The sequence below is a fragment of the Triticum dicoccoides genome, chromosome 6A (genome assembly GCF_002162155.2).
Source record: "Triticum dicoccoides isolate Atlit2015 ecotype Zavitan chromosome 6A, WEW_v2.0, whole genome shotgun sequence".
In the NCBI taxonomy this organism is placed as follows: domain Eukaryota; kingdom Viridiplantae; phylum Streptophyta; class Magnoliopsida; order Poales; family Poaceae; genus Triticum; species Triticum dicoccoides.
The window spans coordinates 121,808,563-121,818,479 of record NC_041390.1 but is presented as its reverse complement, the minus strand read 5'-3'; positions in this window follow the sequence as shown (position 1 = coordinate 121,818,479).

The following is a 9,917-nucleotide window of genomic DNA, read 5'->3' as shown; positions in this document are numbered from 1 at the left end:
GTTAAAAGTAGAGCGCTACAATTATCAGTCAAATGTTAGCATGGTGATAGCAGAAGTTACCACACAAAGGGTTGACGTTATCAGCATGGTGATAGCAGAAGTTATCAGGGTATGATCACAAATGTTACCATTTAATTAACTAGTTAGCAAATAATTATCAGTCGGATGTTAGTAAAAGTTACCAGGAAAAATGAACAATAATAATCACGTATAATACATCCACACACCAGACAACATAAAAAATAAAAGAGCGCAAGTGTGAAACGAAAACACATAATTCATTACATAGCACACACCAAAAGCATAAGTCATTACATGTGAGAGGGGGGGAGGTTGTCCATACATAGGATAAAAAGAGCATACATATACACACAAGGATCAAACTAAAAGCATAAAAAAGGTCTTCGAAAAGCAGACATCCATCCCATCACTCTTTTGTGATAAAAGCGAAGACATGTATATGCCTTCACTTACCAAGGTCAGCAGGCTCAGAGCCTGAAACCGGATTGGAGTCAGTAGGATTATCTTCTGCATTCTTTAAATCTCGTGGTGCTGCCGCCATATGATCAATTGGGGATGCTGCTGCTCGGTCTTGGGGAGCATTGTTAACCGTTGGGACCACTGCTGGTGCTTGAGTTGTCGAAACAACCGCTGGGGGCGGTGTTGGTACTGCTGCTGGGACTGCGGCTGTCGTAATAATATCTGGTCCGGGAGGTGTGGGGCCAAAATCTAGGCCAAGAGAGCAAGATGGTGGGGTGAAATCCCAGTAGCCCCTATCAACAACAACATCTTCTACATCTGCATTAATGCTGAATTCTTGGGCGGCGACTTGGTCATCCCCAGGCTGAGCTTCAACAAACACTGCATCTTCAGTTTCAACTGGTTCTGCCACATTGCATTGGGAAGATTCAACTTGAGCTTGAACAACACATGGTATTTTGACAGGAGCTTGGTCATCTTCAGCTACAGCAGCGGTCATTGGAGGAGCAATTCCTTGAACTTGATCAGCAGAAGTTTCAGCTATGGCAACGCTCGTTGAAGGAGCAATTCCTTGAGGTTGATCTGCAGAAGTTTCAGCTACAACAACGCTCATTGGAGGAGCAATTCCTTTAGGTTGATCAACAGAAGTTTCAGCTTTAGTGCCAATAACAACATTGGCAATTTCTTCTACCACTTGAGTAATAGTGGCTGCTGCCGCGAGCTCATCCACAGCTCCAAAACCAGCATCTGGTGAATTCCTCACAGGGGCATTATCTTGCACAACAGCTATTGGAGAACTGACCACGGGGGAGTCTTTAAAATCATCTTTCGCGTTCTTGGGAGCAAAACAAGGAGAAGACCTAGTTTTAACTGCAACTGTAGAAGACTTCTTAACCTTCCTCACAGTAATCTTGGTCTTCTTGCTGCACACGAAAAATAAACATGGACATCAACAGCTTATAAAAACAGTAGTTACCAGCTTATATTAACATTAGTTATCAGATTATATTTGCATACAACAGCTAAAAATAACATTAGTTACCAACTTATATTGACAGAAGTTAACAGCTAAAAAATAACTTTAGTTACCAGCTTGTATTCAAATTATTTGACAGCTAAGGGCAAACTTGGTTATCCACATAATGCAAAAAATTAACATTGTCATGAATCATTAATGAAGATGGTAACTATGAAGATAACAAAGTTACCAACAAATTTATCATGCTAAAAAACAGTAAATATTGTAAGAGCTTTGACTATAAAAACTACCACTCATTCCCGTACAAATTATGATGCCACACATAAAAGAGTTAAATTACCGGTATATATTCACCTAATTTACAAATGAAAATAAACAAATAGAGAAAATCATTTAGATATCATATAGCAAGGAAAAATAACATTCATAATCACCTACATGACGTGTCAGACGAGTCAACATCTGCCGAAGAACGCGCAGGATTACTAGGTATCTCCTCAGATGTGACACCCACACTGCTAGACCGCGTTTGCTGAAGGTCGGCAACACTAATAGATGGAGCATTCGAACACCTGACAAGTTATTATTTGAAAAGGATATAGTGCACGTGAGAAAAATGTTACCGTAGACAAATAACACATGCTTACCATCATATAATCACTAAAATTATCATGCAAACAAAGTTAAACTACATATTGTTCAAATAAAAAACTGAAGTTGTTATCGTGAAAATAGCTACTGAAAGTTATCAGCCTTACCATGATATAATTACTATCCTTTCTAGAAAAAGACACAAGCTTGTTAAGGAATAGAAACTATCCAGACATATTTACTTCTAATTATCAGAAGCTAGGTGCTAGGAAAAGTTATAACACAAAAGATTAACAACAATTAAGTATGTACACAAAGAAAAATAACCATGGACATTACCAGCTTATAAAAACATTAGTTACCAGCTTATATTAACATTAGTTATCAGATTATATTTGCACACAACAGCTAAAGTGTAACATTAGTTACCAGCTTATATTGACAGAAGTTACCAGCTATAAAATGCAATATAACAAATGAAAATAAAAAGAAATCAACTAGCAGATGATAAGAAACTCACTTGCGAGGATGTTGCTTCTTCCGCGTGGGATTGGCAATTATTGAGTTAGTGCCTTTATCAGGGCCTACAATGCCAAGCTCATTGATGACTATTGCCTTGATAGAACGATGTGTATCATCCAACGACGGCTGGTCAGAAACAGTTGTACCAGTGGCCATGGGTGGAGAAAGTAGGCGTAATTTCTTGCGACGCCTGGAATATTGCTTTTCCAAGTTACGGACAAGAGAAGAACCGCACTTCTTCACAGAAGCATCAATAGCAGCCTCATTTTGAGTATCCGTCATATCTGGCTGGTTATGCAATCCATCACTAGATACATTCCCAGAACATGCAGTAAGCATAATCTGAGACTCGAGAGGCTGATCGGTTCCTGCAGTAGCAGTTCCATCAATTCCGGCTGACCTAACCGACACATTGGCAGTTGCAAACATGGTTGCACCCACATCTGCATTCGTTGCACCACTACCTGAAGCATCATGTGCATTCGGTCCAGCACTACCCCCACTACCTGAAGCCTCATGGGCCTTCGGTCCACCTGAAGAACCATGGTAATGAACGTGAAAATCTAGATCTTCGTCAGAGTGACCATCACCGCCACCATCACTATCCTCATGATCAGAATCTAAACCTTCGACAGTTTTCTTGCCGGTATCTTTTACTTCACGCGAGCGGGATGTAGGACAGGTGCTTGCAGTCTTCCCGGCAGTCTTCCCGGCAGCAGAAGATAAACCCTTTAGTTGGCTCTCTAACACATGGGACATCCATGAGCTGTCTTCATCATCCAAGGACATGAACTCATTAACAAGACCACCCAGGAGGCCAACCATGCCAGACAAAAAGCGACCCACAATAGCAGAAGCTTTAGCAAGTTTCTGATAGAAAATCACGAATGAAAAAACAAATAATCAGGTTGTGAGAGACATTAAGTACCATGCAAAAACAACTAAAAATACCACACAAAGATAAGTTCAAAATGAAGTTATTCCAAAGTGAGAATATAAAAAATAAAAAAACGTTACCATCCTAAAAACAATACAAGTTACCAGGTCTTTATAACAATATTTACCAGGAAAAGGAAAACAAAAATACCCAAATGCACAAAAACGATTAAAAATACCTGTTTAGAACAGTTTTGCGATGCATGAACACGCATGAATTTATCTAGACCATGTAAGCCACCAAGCAAGCAATAGTCCTGACCATATTGGGGCTTAAGCTGAAAAAATATGATAAAAAACAAATTAAGATATTGATAAAAAAGATGGCAATACATAGAAGGTAAGAAAAATGACGAATGGGAAATTACCGGTAATTTCCCATAAGAAAGCTTGTCCCTCTGGACATCCATATGGAGAACTTTTGATGCCAACTCATTTGTCCACACATTAATTGCAAAAGGACCATTAGGCAAGATGATACCAAGGCCAGTTAAGTCAATAGCATCTATATACAGAAGCTGGAAAAACAGAAAAGGTTATTACAATCTAGCTGTTTGGCGGAATAAGACGTACAGTCCAAAATATCATGGGAACAAAAAAAGAATAGGGGGACTAACATTGTAGAATAGGAGGCAGCCCGTCGTAGGCTTTCCTTTTGAAAGGGCTTTGTGAAGCTGATCCGCAATAAATTTGCACCAGTTGAGGTTTTTTACATTGCCAATATTTTGCTGCGAAAAATAGAAAGCACATGAAACATAGAGGAATGTATGCACACAAGTTAGCAGGGGACATAAGTAGATACTTATAAGACTGTTAAAGCATGGAATCACCAAGTACATAAGCACACAATTACCACATTATTGATAAGTAAGTCAAAATTACCATATTGCAAGGCATAAATAAATTATCAGGTGCATTACTAAATAATTACCACACTTTCAGAAAAAGTTATCAGGCGCATTACTACATAATTACCACACCATTAGAAAAAAGTTATCAGGTGCATCACTATGTAATTACTACACCTTCATAAAAAGTTATCCGGTGCATTACTATATAATTACTACACCTTCATATAAAGTTATCAGGTGCATTACTACATAAATACCACACTTCAGATCATAGAAAAATCAAAGGGACAGAAATTACCACACTCCAAAAATCAGGGAAAGTTATCAAAAGTGCATATGTGTATAATCATCAGACTAAGAAGCAAAAAATTACCAGGTAGAAAAACCAGAAAAGAAAAGAGATAAAAAGCGTGAACTAGAAAGATAGCCAGATGTGCTTACCAACACAGGATACCATCTGGTGCTGATCTTGTTGGAAGTCGTCGGCGCCATCACGGTGCTGGCAGCAAGCACAAGCCACAAGCGCTTGAAATTGTCGTCATGACGGTTAGTGCTGAAGATAAGGTTTAATACATCCATAGTTTTAGGAGCATGTCCAAGATCACCAAAAAGATCTCCCGCAAGCTCAAGCTGTGCATCTGTAGGAACCTTGAAATCCACCGCAATATCACCTCGGGGCACACCCATTATACGATGCACAGACTCTTCATTGACCGGTAACCTTCCGCGACCAGGTACAACAACCTCACGGGAATCAGGGTCCTATAGACCAGCAAGCCATTGAGAAAGCCGACTGACCAGATCATCACACTTGATATTCCGCAGACTAGTGGAATCCATGTCATCGATCGCACCCATTCTCTCATCTGACATATCCTTACAGGCAGTCACAAGAGCACTAGGAGAAGCCCTATTCCGATCTGCGGGAGGCTTATGCTTCTTTAAGGGGTTCACCACCTCAAAGTCATCATCTAATTTGCGCTTCCTTGGCATTGTGACCTGACACACAAAAATAACAAAAGAGAAAAAAGTGAGCATAAAGGATGCACAACTGTTGAATTAATAGTCACACACATATTCTTATGATACATTGGTAACTTGTGAACATAACAAGATAACTCATCCACAACAGAGAATGACAAGGACATGTGTGCTTCTACTAGACATTTTTTTTTGAGAATTGCTTCTACTAGATATTGAATACCTGAATTTTTGTTTGCTTATAATACACCGATAAAAAGTATGAATCGGGCAAGATAACTTATGCAAATTAGGGATGGCAACAACTTACCCACAAACACATATATTGGACATCACAGAACTAAGTATTCAGTGACATGATAAATTTTACAGTGGACTCCTGATAAATTATTCACACCACTAATGATAATACTCACGATTAAAGTTCATGTGAGCTAAATGATGGCACATCCATCATTTAGAAACACAAAAGGAACACAAAATGCATCATGAAAACGGGACACCACTGATAGTGCTAACAAAGATCAGGGAAATCGAGCCGTGTAGCATTTAGAGAAAACCCTAGAAATCAGAATCATGAATGTATACTTCACTGATGGCGAATCATGAATGTATACATAATGGTTTTGCATCTAGAGAAAACCCTAGAAATCAGAATCAAGCCGTGTAGCAGAGGGGATCAGTTCAAAAATTATGGCAACTAGCCACGAAATTGAAAACGGCAAATTAATCACTGGAACGATGTGCATGCGAAACAGGGCCTAACAAATAGCATCTGCACCACGAATTGAATGCATTGGGCGCATTTCTCGTCTGTTCTAACATGTGACCATCCCGACGAACATCCCGCCACTAATGGCGCCGAGAAACAGAGCACGAACTACTGGAGGCGGATGTGAGGGCGATTGAGTCGATACTCACCGGTGGAACAGAATACTAGCATCAAGAATCGGCCGGAGAAGGCGCCGTCGCTCGCCGTCATGGAGAGAGAGCGGGGGCGGAGCAACAGAGAAGCGGGCGCGCGGTTACTAGACAAATTGAGGCGCACGAACTACTGGGATGTGAGGGCGATTGAGTCGATACTCACTGGTGGAACAGAAGACCGGCGCCGAGAATCGGCCGGAGAAGCCGCCGCCGCTCGCTGTCGACGGAGAGAGAGCGCGCGCGGAGCGGCAGAGAAGTGGGCATGCCGTTACAGAGTAAATGAGGCAAGTGGTGGGGGGAGGGGATAGTTAAGTCAATCGCACGACGTGGGAGACGGTTCGAGCGAAGTGGGCGACGAAGAGATGTCCCACACACCAGCGATAGACAAATCAAAACTACTCGCTGGTACGTTTCATGTCCGTTGGATTTGAAATTGACGTCATCCAGGTGGTGTGGCGATTTTGCAATAGGGCATAGGGTTGCCAAATACATTTTTCGTAATAAAAACTATCATAAAAAGTGCATTGAATACTATGAGAAGTTTGATACTTGATGATTGTTTTGAGATATGAATATGGAAATATTAGAGTCATGCTAGTTGAGTAGTTGTGAATTTGAGAAATACTTGTGTTAAAGTTTGTGATTCCAGTAGCATGCACGTATGGTGAACCGTTATGTGATAAAGTCGGTGCATGATTTATTTATTGATTGTCTTCCTTATGAGTGGTGGTCGGGGACGAGCGATGGTCTTTTCCTACCATATATCCCCCTAGGAGCATGCGCGTAGTACTTTGTTTCGATAAATAATAGAATTTTGCAATAAGTATGTGAGTTCTTTATGACTAATGTTGAGTCCATGGATTATATGCACTCTCACCCTTCCACCACTGCTAGCCTCTCTAGTACCGCACAACTTTCGCCGGTACCATAAACCCACCATATACCTTCCTCAAAACAGACACCATACCTACCTATTATGGCATTTCCACAGCCATTCCGAGATATATTGCCATGCAACTTACCACCGTTCCGTTTGTTATGACACACTTCATCATTGTCATATTGCTTTGCATGATCATGTAGTTGACATCGTATTTGTGGAAAATCCACCTTTATAATTCTCATACATGTCACTCATGAGTCATTGCACATCCCGGTACACCGCCGGAGGCATTCACATAGAGTCATATTTCATTCTAAGTATCGAGTTGTAATTTTACGCATTGTAAGTAAATAAAAGTGTGATGATCATCATTATTAGAGCATTGTCCCGTGTGAGGAAAGGATGATGGAGACTATGATTCCCCCACAAATCAGGATGAGATTCCGGACAAAAAAAAAGAGGCCATAAAAAAGAGAGAGAAGGCCCAAAAATGAGAGAAAAAGAGAGAAGGGACAATGTTACTATCCTTTTACCACACTTGTGCTTCAAAGCAGCACCATGATCTTCATGATAGAAAGTCTCATATGTTGTCACTTTCATATACTAGTGGGAATTTTACAATATAGAACTTGGCTTGTATATTCCAATGATGGGCTTCCTCAAAATGCCTTAGGTCTTCGTGAGCAAGAAAGTTGGATGCACACCCACTTAGTTCTTTTGTTGAGCTTTCATACACTTATAGCTCCAGTGCATCTGTTGCATGTCAATCCCTACTCACTCACATTGATATCTATTGATGGGCATCTCCAGCCCATTGATACGCCTAGTTGATGTGAGACTATCTTCTCCTTTTTGTCTTCTCCACAACCACCGTTCTATTCCACTTATAGTGTTATGTCCATGTGAAAGTGCGTTAAGTCGACTAGAGGGGGGTGAATAGGCGATTTTTATGAATTCTTCACTGAGGAATTTCAGGGTGAGGAAATTCCTAAGAAAAGAACTACTTGCAGCGGAATAAGTACTCAGATGCAAACATAACAGAACATAAGCATGGGCATCATGATGAAATGAAAACAAGCACAGTGTACAGAAAGCGTAAACACAGGATAAACAGGATGAAGACAAACAGACTAAAGAAATTGAACTAAGGAAATTGAGAAAGTCTTCAGTCAAAGTCTTCAAATAGATATGAACAAGCACACAACACAGAAATGAGGAAATGGAAGGGTTGAGGAAATAGAACCAGTTAGCTCGGTGAAGACAATGATTTGGTAGACTAGTTCCAACTGCTATGACTGTTGTACGTCTGGTTAGGGCGGCTAGGTATTCAAACCTGAGGACACACAGTCCCGGACACCTAGTCCTGAACACGCAGTTCAGGACACTTAGTCCTCACCATATTCCCCTTGAGCTAAGGTCACATAGACCTCGCCCAATCACTCATGGTAAGTCTTCAGGTGACTTCCAAACCTTCACAAACTCAGTCACTCAGAGATCCACAATTTCCTCTTGGATGCTCTAGACCGTGACACCTAACCGTCTGGAAGATGCACAGTCTTCAAAGGTAACCAGCGTTGGATCCACGCAGGATCAATCTCTTCAGTGTTGCTCAATCACTTTGGGTTTGTAGGTGTTTGGGTTTGGGTTTTCCTCACTTGATGATTTTCGCTCAAAGTCCTCGGGGGATAGGATGCTCTCAAATGACAAGTGTCAGTTTCTCTCGGAGCAACCAACCAGCTAGTGGTTGTAGGGGGCGACTATTTATAGCCTAGGGAGCAGCCCGACATGATAAGACATAAATGCCCTTCAATTATATGACCATTAGGTGGGAAGATATTTTGGGGCAGCTGGTGTGTAGCACAGCAACGGTCGGAAATTTGACTATCAAATTCCTCAGGGCTATCATGTTCCTCACTTGTAGGCAATCCGCACCAGTGAATTCCTAACTCCTCAGTCAGAACAAATTCCTCAGAGACCAAAAGAACTTCGTCTCTGTCACTGAAGAAATTGACTGAACTGAATGAGACCAATGGCTTCACTCGAATGGATTGGTAGGTGTAGGATTTTGAGTTGAGCATCACATGGAAACTTTTCCTTAGTTTTTCCTCGACCCCCTTTTACAGTACGGTGTTTCCTATGACTCAACAAAGAGAAAAAAACTACGAAAACAAAAGTCTTCACGCTTCATGTTCCTCAAATGAATACCAAGTCTTCACGGTCACACCAATTTCTTCACTTTCAAAGTTTTTAGAAATCCAAAGTCTTCAGTCAAAGAACTTCATTTTTAGGGATCGACTTTCTCTGTAAATATCAAACTCCTCATAGACTTATAGACCCGTGTACACTCACAAATGCATCAGTCCCTTAACCTATAAGTCTTCAATACACCAAAATCACTCAGGGGCACTAGATGCACTTACACCATGGCTCACGCTCATGTATTGCGTGAAGATTGAAAAAGTTTAAGAACATCAAAAGTATGAAACAATTGCCTGGCTTGTCATCGGGGTTGTGCATGATTTAAATATTTTGTGTGGTGAAGATGGAGCATAGCCAGACTATATGATTTTGTAGGGATAACTTTCTTTGGCCATGTTATTTTGAGAAGACATGATTGCTTTGTTAGTATGCTTGAAGTATTATTATTTTTATGATAATATTAAACTTTTGTCTTGAATCTTTTGGATCCGAACATTCATGCCACAATAAAGAAAATTGCATTGAGAATTATGCTAGGTAGCATTCCACATCAAAAATTCTATTTTTATCA